The sequence below is a fragment of the Sminthopsis crassicaudata genome, chromosome 3, assembly GCF_048593235.1.
Source record: "Sminthopsis crassicaudata isolate SCR6 chromosome 3, ASM4859323v1, whole genome shotgun sequence".
Lineage (NCBI taxonomy): Eukaryota > Metazoa > Chordata > Mammalia > Dasyuromorphia > Dasyuridae > Sminthopsis > Sminthopsis crassicaudata.
This window is the reverse complement of record NC_133619.1, coordinates 536,121,981-536,140,768: the sequence shown is the minus strand read 5'-3', so window position 1 is coordinate 536,140,768 and position 18,788 is coordinate 536,121,981.

Below are 18,788 nucleotides of genomic sequence, written 5' to 3'. Positions count from 1 at the left end.
TGAGAGTCCAATTTGCAACCCCAGTGCAGTACAGCCCTGGTTCCAGCACTAGAACAGCAGGATCTCTGAATCAGCAGTAGCATTGATGATTTCTAGTTTTCTGAGCCCAGAGATACCAAAGACAATTTGGAAGATTGGCAGAAAAGGTTTGTCAATAGGATGAGAGGGACTTGGCAAACCAGCAAACCAAGAATGGTCATGGGCATGGTGGCAGTGGCAATTTCTTGAAGCCTCAACTCACAAGAAGTCTTTGTTAGCATCGAGGGAGGATTCTATTACATTAGATGTCTAGAGACTCCAGTTACAGTAAGGAGGGGACATACTAAAAGTTCCAGGGCAGAAAAGAATATTTGTGGTCAGGTCCCCAGAAGGAGCTCTGAAACTAGTGCACAAAAATATTAAAGCTTGGCGCATGGCACCCTCTATCCTGGATACAGAGCCCTGTTTTAACAAAGAGTTAAAAGCCAAGTAATAGGCTAGAACAATGAGCAGATGACAGAAAAAGTTTCTGACTATAGAAAATTACTATGAGGATAAGGAAGATCAAAACACAAACTCAGAAGAGGATAACAAATCCAAAACTTCTACATCCAAAACCTCCAAGAAAAATAAGAGTTGGTCTCAGGCTATGGAAGAGGTCAAAAGGGATTTTGAAAATCAAGTAAGAGAGATAATGGAAAAATTAGGAAAAGAATTCAGAGTGATGCCAAAAGAAATACAAAAAGCTAATGAAGAGAAGAATGCTTAAAAAGCAAAATTGGCCAAATGAGAAAGGAGGAAAATAATTCCTTATACATTGAAATTGAACAAATAAAAGCTAGTGACTTTATGAAAAACCAAGACATAATAAAGCAAAACCAAAAAATGGAAAAAAAAAAACAGAAAAAAAATTCATTGAAAATATCTCATTGGAAAAACAACTGACCTGGAAAATAAATTCAGGTGAGATAGTTTAAAAATTATTGGCCTATCTGCAAGTCATGATCAAAAAAACAAAAAACAAAAATCTTCAACATCATCTTTCAAGACCTTATCAAGGGAGACCATCTTGATATTCTAGAACCAAAGACTAAAATAGAAATTGAATGAATCCACTATAACCTCCTGAAAGAGATCCCAAAATGAACCCCATATTATAGCCAAATTCTAAAACTCTCAGATCAAGTAGAAAATATTGCAAACATCTAGAAAGAAACAATTCAAGTGTAGTAGAGCCACAATCAGGATAACACAAGATTTAGCTGCTTCTACATTAAAGGATCAGGGAGCATGAAATATGATATTCTAGGAAGCAATGGAGCTAGGATTACAACCAAGAATTGCTTACTTAGTAAACTGAGTATAATCCTCCAGGGGAAAAGATTGATATTCAATGAAATAGAGAATTTTCAAGCATGTGTGGTATAAAGTCTAGAGCTAAATAAAAAATTTGATTTTGAAATACAGGACTCAGGAGAATTATAAGGAGGTAATTAGGAAAATTATGTAATAAGGGACTTAATAAGGTTTATCTGTTTATATTCCTAGATGGGAGGATGGTACTTGTAACTCATTAGAACTTTCTCATTATTATGGCAGTTAGTATATATAGACAGAGGGCACAGATGTTACTTGAATATGAAGGGATCATATCCAAAAAAAATGAAATTAAGTTATGAGAGAGAAATGTACTGGGGAAAGGGAAAAGAGATGTGGAATGGTGTAAATTATCTGCCATACAAAGAAGCAAGAAAAAGCTTTTACAGTGGAAGGAAAGACAAAGAGGAGAGAGTAAGTGAGTGAACTTTACTTTTATTATAATTGACTCAAAGAGGTAATACAATACACAATAGGGCAATACAACTCTATCTTACCCTGCAGAAAAGTAGGAAGAGAATTGGGATACAGAAAGGAGAGAGGTAAATAAAAAAGAGGACATATTGGGGGGAGGGAGTGCCCAATAGCAAAACACTTTTGAGGAAAGACAGAATGAAAGGAGAGAGAGGACAGAATAAATGAAGGAAAATAAAGTTAGTAATAATAATTATAAAAAAATTAGAAGCAAATTTCTTTGATAAGGCCTAATTTCTCAAAATAGAAGGAGCTGAGTAAATTTATTTAAAAAAAATAAGAACCATTCCCCATTTGATAAGTGCTCAAAAGATATTACCTTTGTCCAAAAGGCTTTAAATTCATGCAAATCTTTGATCTAACAATACCAGTAATAGGTATGAATCACAACAGAGGTTTTTTTTTTTTTTTTTTTTTTTTTTTTTTTTTTTAAGGAAAAGGACATATATCTACAAAAATGTTTATAACAGCTTTATTCTCAAGGAAAAAATGGAAATTAAGGGGATACTCATCAATTGAGGAATCACTGAATAAATTATGGTATGTGATTATGATGATGGAATATTATTATTCTATTGGACATAATGAGCAGGAAGCTCTCAGAAAAAAACCTTGGAAGTCCTTCATGAGCTCAAACAAAAGTAAAATGCACTGTATACAAAGTAATAGCAATGTTCTGGGATGATCAGTTATAAATGACTTTGTTATCCTTAGCAGTAAAATGAAAAGGCAAGCAGAAGCCTCCTAAAATAAACAAAAAAAAAAACCCCACAGAAATGAATGTTATCTGTTGTTGAGCTTCTTAAAAAAATCCTAAAGAAGTAAATTTGTAAGAAGAAGAACCTAGACAATACTTGCATTACAGTACTTTGAAGAAAAACAGGTCTTTGAAAATACTCTTTATGGAATGTTGGAAAAGTCAAAATATCACACAACTTTTAAGGCAAAGTATGCTGTAGCAAAATTTGAGTTACTACTTTAAATATTCAAATGAAGTCATTATGGTACAATTCTTAAAATTTTAACTGATTTGTAATTCCCAGAAAGAAATCCACAAATAATCACCAAGAGAAGACATCCTTGAAAGTCGCCAGAAAAGGTCTGTGTTTGCTCGGGGGAGGGTCAATCAGACTGGGCGCAGACTGAGGGCAGGCAGCCAGAGCGAGACAGGCAGCTCACACAGCTCAGACCTGAGGGGGAGGGGTAGGATCTCTGCCGTTTTTGCGAAAAGACTTTTTCCCCAGTGTGGATACTCCGTCTTGGCAGCAAGCCTGAAGCAGCGGAGAGGGTGTAAACACCAGAGGTGAAGATTAAAACCCCAGAAAGCCAGCGTCTCTCAGAACCTGGCCACCCCCAACCCCCACTTGGACTGACTCGGTGCGTTCTCGGAGCCTCAGGGCGCAGACTCGGTACAGTCATTGCTGTTCTGTTAGTGGCTCTCTGCTGCCCTACCCCCAATCTGTAGAGGAAGCCCATCCCCATCCCCCACAAAACAGACCAATTGTTTCTCTTGTCAGTTTGTTTTCTTGGATTCCTACTCTGACAAAATGAACAAAAAATTCAAAAGGGCTCTAACCATTGACAGCTTCTGTGTGGAGAGGGAGCAGACTTCAAATGCTGAGGAGACTAGGAACAGACTGTCCCCAGATGTATCCCCTGGGAGGGATATAAGCTGCTCCTCAATACAAAAGAATCTCATAGAGGAAATCAAAAAGGCTCTCACAAGAGAGCTGGAAGAGAAATGGGAAAAGGAAAGGGAAGCTTGGCAAGAGAGCCTGGAGAAGACATCCCACGCATTCAAAGACAGAGTGGATAAAGAAATCAAATCATTGAGAAACAAGATTAGTGAGCTGGAAAAGGTAAACAACTCCAAGGAAAACAGGATTAGTGAGCTGGAAAAAGAAAACAGCTCTCTAAAAAATAAAATGGATAAAATGGAAAAAAATTCCATAGAAGATAAAAACTCAATTGGACAATTACAAAGAGATATAAAAAATGAGTGAAGAAAATACATCATTGAAAATTAGACTGGAACAAGTAGAAATGAATGACTCAAGGAGAAACCAAGAAGTAGTCAAGCAAAACCAGAGAAATGAAACAATTGAAAAGAATGTCAAGTACCTTACTAGAAAGACAACAGACCTGGAAAACAGATCCAGGAGAGACAATTTGAGAATAATCGGACTCCCTGAAAAATGTGAGGAAAAAAAGGAGCTTAGACACCATTTTCGAGGAAATTATCAAAGAGAACTGCCCAGACATTCTGGAAACAGAGGGTAAAATAGACATTGAAAAAATTCATCCATCACCTACTGAAAGGGACCCTAAAATCAAAACACCAAGAAATATAGTGGCCAAGTTCAAGAATCATCAGACAAAGGAAAAGATATTGGAAGCTGCTAGAAAAAAGCAATTCAGATATGGAGGATCCACAATAAGGATAACCCAGGATCTAGCAGCGTCCACATTAAAAGAACGCAGGGCCTGGAACATGATATTCCAAAAGGCTAAGGAACTTGGTATGCAGCCAAGAATAACTTACCCAGCAAGAATGAGCATCATTTTCCAGGGAAGAAGATGGACATTTAACGAAATAAATGAATTCCATCTATTTTTGATGAAAAAACCAGATCTACATAAAAGGTTTGATCTTCAAATACAGAACTCAAGAGATTTCTAAAAAGGTAAAAAGAAATCTTGAGAACTATACTTCTGCCAAAAAAATATGTAAAAAACATATGTACAATTTGTCTTAGAAACTAGAGGTGGAAAGGAAATTATATCATAACAAAGTGTAAAGTGGTGGTACTACATCTCATGAAGAGGCAAAGGTAACCTATTATATCTGAGAGAAAGAAAGGAGGGAGATGAGCATAGTGTGTATGAATAGACATATATGATTTATGGTGAAACTTCTTCCACTTCATTGAAAAGTGAAAGGGAGGGAGTAAGCTAAGGGGAAGGGAATACAGAAATTTCGAGGAAAAGGGGTAAAATAAGGGGAGGATCTTTAAGGTGGGGGAGGGATCCTAAAAAGGGAGGGCTGTGAAAAGCAAGTGGTGTTCACCAGTTTAATACTGGGTAGGGGGGTAAGAGGGAAGGAAAGGGGAAAAGCATAAGCAGGGGTTATAGGATGGCAAGCAATATAGAATTAATCCTTCTAACCATAAATGTGAATGGGGCAAACTGCCTCATAAAGAGGAAGCAGTTAGCAGACTAGATTAAAAGTCAGAATGCTACTATATGTTGTTTACAGGAAACACACCTGAAACAGGGTGAGACATTCAAACTAAAAATAAAAGAGTGGAGCAGAATCTATTATGCTTCAGGAAAAACCAAAAAAGCAGGAGTAGCCATCCTCATTTCAGATCAAGCAAAAACAAAAATTGATCTAATTAAAAGAGATAAGGAAAGGCATTATATCCTGCTAAAGGGCAGCATCAATAATGAAGCAGTATCAATATTAAACATATATGCACCAAGTGGTGCAGCATTTAAATTCTTAAAAGAGAAATTAAGAGAGCTGCAAGAGGAAATAGATAGCAAAAGTATAATAGTGGGAGATCTCAACCTTGCACTCTCAGAATTAGATAAATCAAACCACAAAATAAATAAGAAAGAAGTCAAAGAGGTAAATAGAATACTAGAAAAGTTCGATATGATAGATCTTTGGTGAAAGCTAAATGGAGACAGAAAGGAATATACTTACTTCTCAGCAGTTCATGGAACCTATACAAAAATTGATCATATACTAGGGCATAAAAACATCAAAATCAAATGCAGTAAGGCAGAAATAGTAAATGCATCCTTTTCAGACCATAATGCAATCAAAATTACATTTAATAAAAAGCCAGGGGAAAATAGACCAAAAAATAATTGGAAACCAAATAATCTTATACTAAAGAATGATTGGGTAAAACAGCAAATCATAGACATAATTAATAACTTCACCCAAGAAAATGACAATAATGAGACATCATACCAAAATGTGTGGGATACAGACAAAGCAGTAATAAGGGGAAGTTTTATATCTCTACAGGCCTACTTGCATAAAATAGAGAAAGAGAGGGCCAACGAATTGGGCTTACAACTAAAATTGCTAGAAAAGGAACAAATTAAAAACCCCCAGACAAACACAAAACTTGAAATTCAAAAAATAAAAGGTGAGATTAATAAAATTGAAAGTAAAAACAACTATTGAATTAATTAATAAAACTAAGAGTTGGTTCTATGAAAAAACCAACAAAATAGACAAACCCTTAGTAAACCTGATTAAAAAAAGGAAAGAGAAAAAGCAAATTGTTAGTCTTGAAAATGAAAAGGGTGAACTCACCACTATTGAAGAGGAAATTAGAACAATAGTTAGGAGCTGTAAGGGCCCTTTAAATGGGCGGACACAGTGCATCGGGAGATTGAGGCCTGGAAGTAATTTCTGTAGATATCAGGACTGCCCTTGGGCGGGATCCTGGCCATATTGAGATAGCTTTGTAATGGGTGACTCTCTCGCTGATTGGCTGTGTGTGTGACCTCACAGGCCCTATGTAAGCCCACTGCAGGCAGCAATCGCTCTCTTTAATCTGGCGCTCTTCACCCTGGCTCCCTAGCCTGGGTGGCCAAGCCAAGATGGATAGCCAAAAGAGGTAAGGGTTTTGGTAGTGAACACATGGGTCTTCTGACCAGGTGTTCACTCGGGAACCAACAAGTCAGGGCATCAGTTAGGGCATTATGTGAGTAGGTATAATAAAGGCTTTTAAGATTACACGTGGTTGTTCTTGAGTGCACTACCGGTTATTAAGCTATAGATTCAAGAGATTGTGGCCAGAGACCTTAGAAGGCCTCAGAGGAGGCGAGCCAGGTAGAGTTCACACTGCAAAGGACAGTGGTCAAAGGTACTCTGGTGGGTCTAGGACAGACTAGTAATTGTAACTGCCAGGAGAGCACGTTACAAGGAGCTACTTTGCTCAACTTTATGCCGATAAATTCGATAACTTAAATGAAATGGAAGAATACCTTCAAAAATATAGCTTGCCCAGATTAACAGAGGAAGAAGTAAGTAGTCTAAATAGCCCCATCTCAGAAAAAGAAATAGACCACGCTATTAACCAACTTCCTAAGAAAAAGTCCCCGGGACCAGATGGATTTACAGGTGAATTCTACCAAACATTTAAAGAACAACTAACTCCAATGCTATGTAAACTATTTGAAAAAATAGGGATTGAAGGAGTCCTACCAAATTCCTTCTATGACACAGACATGGTACTGATACCTAAACCAGGTAGATCGAAAACTGAGAAAGAAAACTATAGACCAATTTCCTTAATGAATATTGATGCTAAAATCTTAAATAAGATATTAGCAAATAGACTTCAGAAAATCATCCCCAAGATAATACACTATGATCAAGTGGGATTTATACCAGGAATGCAGGGCTGGTTTAATATTAGGAAAACTATTAGTATAATTGACCATATTAATAATCAAATTAATAAAAACCATATGATCATCTCAATAGATGCAGAAAAGGCATTTGATAAAATCCAACATCCATTCCTACTAAAAACGCTTGAGAGTTTAGGAATAAATGGACTATTCCTTAAAATAATAAGGAGCATATATTTAAAACCTTCAGTAAACATCATATGTAATGGTGATAAACTAGAACCTTTTCCTGTAAGATCAGGAGTGAAACAAGGTTGCCCACTATCACCATTACTATTCAATATAGTGCTAGAAACTCTAGCCTCGGCAATAAGAGCCGAGAAAGAGATTCAAGGAATTAGAGTAGGAAATGAGGAAATCAAATTATCACTTTTTGCAGATGACAAGATGGTACACTTAGAGAACCCCAAAGACTCTGCAAAAAAGCTATTAGAAATAATTCAGAACTTTAGCAAAGTTGCAGGATACAAAATAAATCCACATAAGTCCTCAGCATTTTTGTACATTACCAACACAATCCAACCGCAAGAGATACAAAGAGAAATTCCATTCAAAATAACAGTCGATAGCATAAAATATTTGGGAATATATCTACCAAAGGAGAGTCAGGAATTATATGAGCAAAATTACAAAACACTTGCCACAAAAATAAAGTCAGATTTAAATAATTGGAAAGACATTCAGTGCTCTTGGATAGGCCGAGCAAATATAATAAAGATGACAATACTCCCCAAACTAATCTATTTATTTAGTGCTATACCAATCCGACTCCCAAGAAACTATTTTAATGACCTAGGAAAAATAACAACAAAATTCATATGGAAGAATAAAAGGTCGAGAATTGTAAGGGAACTAATGAAAAAAAGTCAGAGGAGGGTGGTCTAAGTGTACCTGATTTAAAGCTATATTATAAAGCAACAGTCACCAAAACCATTTGGCTAAGAAATAGACTAGTTGATCAGTGGCATAGGTTAGGTTCACAGGGCAAGATAGTGAATAAAAATAGCAATCTAATCTTTGACACACCCAAAGATCCCAACTTTTGGGATAAGAATTCATTATTTGACAAAAACTGCTGGGAAAACTGGAAATTAGTATGGCAGAAACTAGGCATGGACCCACATTTAACACCACATACTAAGATTAGATCAAAATGGGTCCAAGATTTAGGCATAAAGAAAGAAATCATAAATAAATTGGAGGAACATGGGATGGTTTACCTCTCAGACTTGTGGAGGAGGAAGGAGTTTGTGTCCAAGGGAGAACTGGAGACCATTATTGATCACAAAATAGAACATTTTGATTACACCAAATTAAAAAGTTTCTGCACAAACAAAACTAATGCAAACAAGATTAGAAAGGAAGTAACAAATTGGGAAAACATTTTTACAGTTAAAGGTTCTGATAAAGGCCTCATCTCCAAAATATACAGAGAATTGACTTTAATTTATAAGACATTAAGCCATTCTCCAATTGATAAATGGTCAAAGGATATGAACAGACAATTTTCAGATGATGAAAATGAAACTATTTCCACTCATATGAAAGAGTTCCAAATCACTATTGATCAGAGAAATGCAAATTAAGACAACTCTGAGATACCACTACACACCTGTCAGATTGGCTAAGATGACAGGAACAAATAATGATGAATGTTGGAGGGGCTGTGGGAAAACTGGGACACTGATGCATTGGTGGTGGAGTTGTGAAAGAATCCAACCATTTTGGAGAGTAATCTGGAATTATGCCCAAAAAGTTATCAAAATGTGCATACCCTTTGACCCAGCCATACTACTACTGGGCTTATACCCCAAGGAACTACTAGAGAAGGGAAAGGGTCCTGTATGTGCCAAAATGTTTGTGGCATCCCTTTTCATAGTGGCTAGAAGCTAGAAGATGAATGCATGTCCATCAATTGGAGAATGGTTGGGTAAATTATGGTATATGAATGTTATGGAATATTATTGTTCTGTAAGAAATGACCAACAGGAGAAATACAGAGAGGCTTGGAGAGACTTACATCAACTGATGCTAAGTGAAACGAGCAGAACCAGAAGATCATTATACACTTTAACAATGATACTGTACGAGGATGTATGCTGATGGAAGTGGATATCTTCAACATAGAGAAGAGCTAATCCAATTCCAATTGATCGATGATGGACAGAATCAGCTACATCCAGAAAAGGAACACTGGGAAATGAGTGTAAACTGTTATTTTTACCTTCTGAATCCAATTCTTCCTGTGCAAGAAAAAATTCGGTTCTACACACATATATTGTATCTAGAATATAACTGTAATATATTTAACATGTATAAGACTGCCTGCCATCTGGGGAAGGGGTTTGGGGGAGGAAGGGAAAAAATCTGAATAGAAGTAAGTGCAAGGGATAATGTTGTAAAAAATTACCCATGCATATGTACTGTCAAAAAAAAGTTATAATTATAAAATTAAATAAAAATTAAATTATGTATAAATAAATAAATAAATAAAAATAGAAAAAAAATTATGGAACCATATACTTAAAGAGTTGAAGGGGATTTTAGAAATCCCCTACTTTACCTATCTCATTTTATAGAGGATCAAACCATTTCAGAGAGGCTGAGAGTTTGTCCAAGGCAGCATGGGTAATCAGCATCATTGAGCCTAGAGTTCCCATCTCTTCACTATAGTGATAGTGTCCTATACCACACTATTGCCTTACCTGTTATTTACTAGTATTAATAAACATAAATGAAGAGAAGCAAATTGACAGAGTGAGTAAAGCTTTAGACTTGAAATCAAGGACAGTCATTTTGCTGAGCTTCAGGAAAGCCTTTAAGGCTCTAAATTATAGATGGGTTGATATATGGACTGATGGACAAGTTCTTGACTTATTTCTGTGAAGAAAATGTGGAATTGTTGAATAGAATTAGTTAATAACATTTAAAATGTATTTATAAAAAGACTTCTCTCTATTTTTTGGTCTTTTCTCCATACCTAGCCTTTTGATGGGAATGTTTTCTTGAATCACATTATCTAAATCAAGTTTTCCCCCCCTACAGTATTACTCAGTTGTTTGCTTAAGTCTAAATCTGTTTTAGTTGGAGGAAGAGTAAAATTGTGTTCCAAGTTATTATGTAATACACAGATATCTTTTCCTACAGTTGCTAAAATAGTTTATAATCAGCTTACACCCAGCTTTTGGGATAAGAACTCAATGTTTGACAAAAATTGATGGGAAAATTGGAAATTAATATGGCAGAAACTAGGCATTGACTCACACTTAACACCATACATCAAAATCAAGTCAAAATGGCTTCATGACTGAGGCATAAAGAATGAGATTATAAATAAATTAGAGGAACATAGGCTAGTTTACCTCTCAGACCTGTGGAAGAGGAATGAATTTATGTCCAAAGAAGAAGTAGAGATCATTATTGATCACAAAGTAGAAAACTTTGATTATATCAAATTGAAAAGTTTTTGTACTGGGGCAGCTATGCGGTGCAGTGGATAGAGCACCAGTCTTGAATTCAGGAGGAGCCGAGTTCAAATTTGGTCTCAGACATTTAACAAATCCTAGCTGTGTGACCGTAGGCAAGTCACTTAACCCCAGCCTCAGGGGGGGAAAAAAAAAGAAAGAAAAAGTTGTGTTTTTTTTTTTACAAACAAAACTAATGCAGATAAGATTAGAAGGGAAACAATAAACTGGGAAAACATTTTTACAGTCAAAGGTTCTGAAAAGGCCTCATTTCTAAAATATATAGAGAATTGACTCTAATTTATAAGAAATCGAGCCATTCTCCAAATAACAAATGGTCAAAGGATATGAACAGAAAATTCTCAAATGAAGAAATTGAAACAATTTCTAGCCACATGAAAAAGATGCTCCAAGTCATTATTAATCAGAGAAATGCAAAATAAGACAACTCTGAGATACCACTACACACCTGTCAGATTGGCTAGAATGATAGGCAAAGATAATGAGCAATGTTGGAGGGGATGTGGGAAAACAGGGACACTGATACACCATTGGTGGAATTGTGAAAACATCCAGCCATTCTGGAGAGCAATTTGGAACTATGCTCAAAAAGTGGTCAAAGTGTGCATACCCTATGACCCAGCAGTGTTACTACTGGGCTTATATCCCAAAAAGATCTTAAAGAAGGGAAAGGGATCTGTATGTGCAAGAATGTTTGTGGCAGCCCTCTTTGTAGTGGACAGAAATTGGAAACTGAGTGGATGCCCATCAATTAGAGAATGGTTGAATAAATTGTGGTATATGAATATTATGGAATATTATTGTTCTGTAAGAAATGACCAACAGGATGGCCTGTTGGTGTTGTCAGAAAGTCCTGGAGAGACTTACATGAACTGATGCTGAGTGAAATGATCAAGACCAGGAGATCGTTGCATACTTCAACAATACTGTATGTTGATCAATTCTGATGGACATGGCCATTTTCAACAATGAGATGAACCAAATCAGTTCCAATAGAGCAGTAATGAACTGAACCAGCTACACCCAGAGAAAGAACTGTGGGAGATGACTATGAACCACTACATAGAATTCCCAATCCCTCTATTTTTGTCCACCTGCATTTTTGATTTCCTTCACAAGCTAATTGTACACTATTTCAAAGTCCGATTCTTTTTGTACAGAAAAACAACTGTTTGGACATGTATACATATATTGTATTTAATTTATACTTTAACATATTTAATATGTATTGGTCAAACTGCCATCCAGGTAGGGGGAAGGAGGGGAAAAATTAGAACAAAAGGTTTGGCAATTGTCAATGTTGTAAAATTATCCATGAATATATCTGGTAAATAAAAACTATTTTAAAAAATAAAAATAAAAATAAATAAGCTTATAACATTAGTTATGAAGAATCAGCTTGATGATTTGGTATATATAAGCAGTATTCTTGCATTCTTGAGGAAACCCCAGGGCATAATATGTTCCTTATAACTCAATTGCAAAAGTAAATTCTATCTTTGGAAAATGTTTAAAAAATTATTTTAACTGTATGGACATGTATACATATATTTAACATATATAACATGTATTGATTAACCTGCCATCTGGGGGAGGAATTGGGGGGAAGAAGGGGAAAAATTGTAACAAAAGGTTTTGCAATTGTTAATGCTGAAAAATTACCCATGCATATATCTTGTAAATAAAAAGCTATAATAAAAAAAATAAAAATTTATTTTGCCAAAGTTTATTTTATTTTTAGGTTAATAATATAGTTTGTAATTTGTTTGTTGAAGCAGATATTGGTGGAATTATTAGGAGGTAATGTGACATATTAGCTGCATTTTAGAAGATAATTTTGGTTACCTTATGTTTAAAGGACTGCTACTCCTTTCACCAAAACCAATAGCTATTTTAATAACTTAAATAATAAAAGTAGTTTCCATTTATATAATATTAAGGAACAGTTGCAAATAGTAACTGAACTGGTATTCTAATTAGATTTTCTTATTCCCAGTCTACTTTCTACAATACCACTTTTTTTAAAATTAATTTTATAATTATAATATTTTTTGACAATATATATGCATGGGAAATTTTTTTACAACGTTATCCTTTGTACGCCCTTCTGTTCTGAGTTTTTCCCCTCCTTCTCTCCACCCCCTCCCCTAGATGGCAGGCATTCCCATAATATTAAATATCTTATAGTATATCCTAGGTACAATATATATGTGCAGAACCGAATTTTGTTGTTGTTGTTGTTGCAAAGGAAGAATTGTATTTGGAAGGTAAAAATAATCTGGGAAGAAAAACAAAAAAAATGCTCACAGTTTACACTCATTTTCCAGTGTTCCTTTTCTGGGTGTAGCTGATTCTGTCCATCATTGATCAATTGGAATTGGATTAGCTCTTCTCTATGTTGAAGATATCCACTTCCATCAGAATACCTCCTCATACAGTATCATTGTTGAAGTGCATAATGATCTCCTAGTTCTGCTTGTTTCACTCAGCATCAGTTGATGTAAGTCTCTCCAAGCCTCTCTGTATTCCTCCTGTTGGTCATTTCTTAAAGAACAATAATATTCCATAACATTCATATACTATAATTTACCCAACAATTCTCCAATTGATGGACATCCATTCAATTTCCAGGTTCTAGCCACTACGAAAAGGGCTGCCACAAACATTTTGGCACATGCAGGTCCCTTTCCCTTCTTTAGTATTTCCTTGGGATATAAGCCCAGTAGTAGTATGGCTAGGTCAAAGGGTATGCACATTTTGATAACTTTTTGGGCATAATTCCAGATTACTCTCCAGAATGGTTGGATTATTTCACAACTCCACCAACAATGCATCAGTGTCCCAGTTTTCCCACAGCCCCTCCAACATTGCACATTATCTTTCCCTGTCATTCTAGCCAATCTGACAGGTGTGTAGTGGTATCTCAGAGTTGTCTAAATTTGCATTTCTCTGATCAATAGTGATTTGGAACTCTTTCATATGAGTGGAAATAGTTTCAATTTCATCATCTGAAAATTGTCTGTTCATATCCTTTGACCATTTATCAATTGGAGAATGGCTTGATGTCTTATAAATTAAAGTCAATTCTCTGTATATTTTGTAGATGAGGCCTTTATCAGAACCTTTAACTATAAAATGTTTTCCCAATTTGTTACTTTCCTTCTAATCTTGTTTGCATTAGTTTTGTTTGTGCAAAAACTTTTTAATTTGGTGTAATCAAAATTTTCTATTTTGTGATCAATAATGATCTCTAGTTCTCCTTTGGTCACAAATTCCTTCCTCCTCCACAAGTCTGAGAGGTAAACTATCCTATGTTCCTCTAATTTATTTATGATCTCATTCTTTATGCCTAAATCTTGGACCCATTTTGATCTAATCTTAGTATGTGGTGTTAAATGTGGGTCAATGCCTAGTTTCTGCCATATTAATTTCCAGTTTTCCCAGCAGTTTTTGTAAAATAAAGAATTCTTATCCCAAAAGTTGGGATCTTTGGGTTTGTCAAACACTAGATTTCTATTTTTATTCACTATCTTGCCCTGTGAACCTAACCTATTCCACTGATCAACTAGTCTATTTCTTAGCCAATACCAAATGGTTTTGATGCTTTATAATATAGTTCTAGATCAGGTGCAGCTAGACCACCTTCATTTAATTTTTTTTTCATTACTTCCCTTGAAATTCTCGACCTTTTGTTGTTCCATATGAATTCTGTTGTTATTTTTTCTAGGTCATTAAAATAGTTTCTTGGGAGTCTGATTGATATAGCATGAAATAAATAGGTTAGTTTAGGGAGTATTGCCATCTTATTATATTCGCTCGGCCTATCCAAGAGCACTCAATGTCTTTCCAATTATTTAAATCTGACTTTATTTTTGCGGTAAGTGTTTTGTAATTTTGCTCATATAATTCATGACTTTACTTTAGTAGATATATTCCCAAATATTTTATACTATCAACAGTTATTTTGAATGGAATTTCTCTTTGTATCTCTTGCTGTTGGATTTTGTTGGTAATGTACAAAAATGCTGAGGACTTATATGGATTTATTTTGTATCCTGCAACTTTGCTAAAGTTCTGAATTATTTCTAATAGCTTTTTAGCAGAGTATTTGGGGTTCCCTAAGTATACCATCATGTCATCTGCAAAGAGTGATAATTTTATTTCCTCATTTACTACTCTAATTCCTTGAATCTCTTTCTCGGCTCTTATTGCCGAGGCTAGCATTTCTAGTACTATATTGAATAGTAATGGTGATAGTGGGCAACCTTTTTTTCGCTCCTGATCTTACAGGGAAAGGTTCCAGTTTATCACCATTACATATGATGTTTACTGACGATTTTAAATATATGCTTGTTATTATTTTAAGGAATAGTCCATTTATTCCTATACTCTCAAGCGTTTTTAGTAGGAATGGGTTTTGGATTTTATCAAATGCTTTTTCTGCATCTATTGAGAAGACCATATGGTTTTTGTTAATTTGGTTATTGATATGGTTGATTATACTAATAGTTTTCCTAATATTAAACAAGCTCTGCATACCTGATAGAAATCCTACTTGATCATAGTGTATTATTCTAGGCATGGTTTTCTGAAGTCTTTTTGTTAATATCTTATTTAAGATTTTAGCATCAATATTCATTAAGGAGATTGGTCTATAGTTTTCTTTGTCAGTTTTCAATCTACCTGGTTTAGGTATCAGTACCATGTCTGTGTCATAAAAGGAATTTGGTAGAACTCTTTCAATCCCTGTTTTTTCAAATAGTTTAAATGTTCTTCTTTAAATGTTTGGTAGAATTCACATGTAAATCCATCTGGTCCTGGGGATTTTTTCTTAGGGTTGGTTAATAGCTTGTTCATTTCTTTTTCTGAAATGGGACTATTTAGACTACTTACTTCTTTCTCTGTTAATCTGGACAAACTATATTTTTGAAGGTATTCTTCCATTTCATTTAAGTTATCGAATTTATTGGCATAAAGTTGAGCAAAGTAGCTCCTAACTATTGTTCTAATTTCCTCTTCATTAGTGCTGAGTTCTCTCTTTTCATTTTCAAGACTAACAATTTGCTTTTTCTCTTTCCTTTTTTTAATCAGATTTATTAAGGGTTTTTCTATTTTGTTGTTTTTTTCATGGAACCAACTCTTAGTTTTATTAATTAATTCAATAGTTTTTTTACTTTCAATTTTATTAATCTCACCTTTTATTTTTAGAATTTCAAGTTCCGTGTTTGTCTGAAGTTTTTAATTTGTTCCTTTTCTAGCAATTTTAGTTGTAAGCCGAATTTGTTGAATCTCTCTTTTTCTATTTTATGCAAGTAGCCCTCTAGAGATATAAAACTTCCCCTTATTATTGCTTTGGCTGTATCCCACACATTTTGGTATGATGTCTCATTACTGTCATTTTCTTGGGTGAAGCTATAATTATGTCTATGATTTGCTGTTTTACCCAATCATTCTTTAGTATAAGATTATTTAGTTTCCAATTATTTTTTGGTCTATTTTCCCCTGGCTTTTTATTAAATGTAATTTTAATTACATTGTGGTCTGAAAAGGATGCATTTACTATTTCTGGTTACTGCATGTAATTTTGAGGTTTTTATGCCCTAATATATGATCATTTTTTTGTATAGGTTCCACGAACTTCTGAGAAGAAAGTGTACTCCTTTCTGTCTCCATTTAGCTTTCGCCAAAGATCTATCATATCAAACTTTACTGGTATTCTATTTACCTCTTTGACTTCTTTCTTATTTATTTGGTTTGATTTATCTAATTCTTAGAGTGCAAGGTTGAGATCTCCCACTATTATACTTTTGCTGTCTATTTCTTTTTGTAGCTCTCTTAATTTCTCTTTTAAGAATTTAGATGTTATACCACTTGGTGTGTATATGTTTAATATTGATACTGATTCATTATCTATGCTACCCTTTAGCAGGATATAATGCCCTTCCTTATCTCTTTTAATTAAATCAATTTTTGTTTTTGCTTGATCTGAAATGAGGATGGCTACCCCTGCTTTTTTGGCTTTGCCTGAAGCATAGTAGATTCTGCTCTACCCTTTTACTTTTAGTTTGAATGTATCACTCAGTTTCAGGTGTGTTTCCTGTAAACAACATATAGTTGGACTTTTAATCTAGTCTGCTAACTGCTTCCTCTTTATGAGGGAGTTTACCCCATTCACATTTATGCTTAGAATGACTAATTCTAAATTGCTTGATATCCTGTTAACCCCCCTGCTTATGCTTTTCTCCTTTCTTTCCCCCCTACCCAGTATTAAACTTGTGAACACCACTTGCTTTTCACAGCCCTCCCTTTTTATTATCCCTCCCCCACCTTAAAGTTCCTCTTCCTATTTTACCCCTTTTTCTCACTATTTCTGTATTGCCTTCCCCTTATCTTACTCCTTTCCTCTCACTTTTCAATGAAGTGGAAGAAGTTTCACCATAAATCAAATATGTCTATTGATACACACTATGTTCATCTCCCTCCTTTCTTTCTCTCAGATATAATAGGTTACCTTTGCCTCTTCATGAGATGTAGTACCACCACTTTACCCTTTTTTATGATATAATTTCCTTTTCACCTCTAGTTTCTAGGACAAATTATACATGTATACAAAATATACATATCTTTATGGCAGAAATATAGTTCTCAAGATTTCTTTTTACCTTTTTAGAAATCTCTTGAGTTCTGTATTTGAAGATCAAACATTTGTGTAGGTCTGGTTTTTTCATCAAGAATTGATGGAATTCATTTATTTCATTAAATGTCCATCTTCTTCTCTGGAAAACGATTCTCATTTTTGCTGGGTAAGTTATTCTTGGCTGCATACCAAGTTCCTTAGCCTTGCAGAATATCATATTCCAGGCCCTTCGTTCTTTTAATGTGGACACTCCTAGATCCTGGGTTATCCTTATTGTGGCTCCTCCATATCTGAATTGCTTTTTTCTAGCAGCCTCCAGTATTTTTTCCTTCATCTGATAGTTCTTGACCTTGGCCAATATATTTCTTGGCATTTTGATTTTAGGATCCCTTTTAGTAGGTGATGGATGAATTTTTTCAATGTTTATTTTACCCTCTGTTTCCTGGAAAATAGTGTCCAGGGTCTTTTTTTCCTCATATTTTTCAGGGAGTCTGATTATTCTGAAATTGTCTCTCCTGGATCTATTTTCCAGGTATGTTGTCTTTCCAATAAGGTACTTGACATTCTTTTCAATTGTTTTGTTTTTCTGGTTTTGCTTGACTACTTCTTGGTTTCTCCTTGAGTCATTCATTTTTACTTGTTCGAGTCTTATTTTCAAAGATGTATTTTCTTCACTCACTTTTTTATATCTTTTTGTAATTATCCAGTTGAGTTTTTATCTTCTATGGAATTTTTTTCCATTTCATCCATTTATTTTTTAGAGAACTGTTTTCTTTTTCCAACTCACTAATCCTGTTTTCCTTGGAGTTGTTTACCTTTTCCAATTCACTAATTTTATTTCTCAATGATTTGTTTTCTTTATCCATTCTGTCTTTAAATGTGTGGATTTGACTTTTCCAGGCTCTCTTGCCAAGCTTCCCTTTCCTTTTCCCATTTCTCTTCTAGCTCTCTTGTGAAAGCCTTTTTGATTTCCTCTATGAGACTCTTTTGTATTGAGGAGCTGCTCATAGCCCCCTTAGGGGATTCCTCTGGAGACAATCTGCTTTTAGTGTCCTCAGTATTTGAAGTCTGCTATCTTTCCATACAGATGCTTTCAATGGTTAGAGCCCCTTTTGAATTTTTTGTTCATTTTGTCAGAGTGGGACTCAAAGAAAACATATTGTCAAGAAAAGCAATTGGTCTGTTTCGGGGGGGGGGGGGATGGAGCTGGATGGTGTTACCAAGCTTCCTCTATAGACTGAGGGAGACAGCAGTGAGGCACTAACAGGACAGTGATGGCTGCTCTGCATCTTCACTCTGAGGCTCTAAGAATGCTCTGATTCACTACATGTGGAGGTGGGGGTAGCCAGGTCCCGAGAGATGCTAGCTTTCCGAGGTTTTATTCTTCACCTCTGGTA